Below are 311 nucleotides of genomic sequence, written 5' to 3' on the forward strand. Positions count from 1 at the left end.
CCAGAAATTCTCTGCCGAGCACAGGAAACCCTGGCTCTGCACCACCTCATTAAAATGGAGTTTGCAGCTCTGCAGTATGGCAGAAAGGCACATAACTGTAAGACCAAGTCAAACTTCCCTACAGAAAGACAAATTACAATGATGCACAGTTTTGATCTTCTAAAACATTTTTTTCCCCCCCAAACAGTGAGCAACTATCCTTCTAGGACTAATAACTCACCAAGCTCGAAGCACTGAACTTTTGCCACTGGCAAGCTATTTGTGAAAGACAGACTCACATTCTTTTTTGGTTGATTATAAACTTGGGGGGG

The 311-nt window shown here is 42.8% G+C and overlaps 1 protein-coding gene across 1 annotated transcript in view; it reads right to left on the minus strand.

Moving 5' to 3' along the window:
- The window catches only part of METAP1D (methionyl aminopeptidase type 1D, mitochondrial), a gene marked incomplete at its 3' end in the record, with an annotated part of 16,428 nt that overhangs the window by 1,063 nt on the left and 15,054 nt on the right, over window positions 1–311 (minus strand). The gene's annotated exons all lie outside the window — the stretch shown is intronic.

Source organism: Antrostomus carolinensis, unplaced genomic scaffold (genome assembly GCF_000700745.2).
Source record: "Antrostomus carolinensis isolate BGI_N321 unplaced genomic scaffold, ASM70074v2 scaffold8443, whole genome shotgun sequence".
NCBI classification, from domain to species: Eukaryota; Metazoa; Chordata; class Aves; order Caprimulgiformes; family Caprimulgidae; genus Antrostomus; species Antrostomus carolinensis.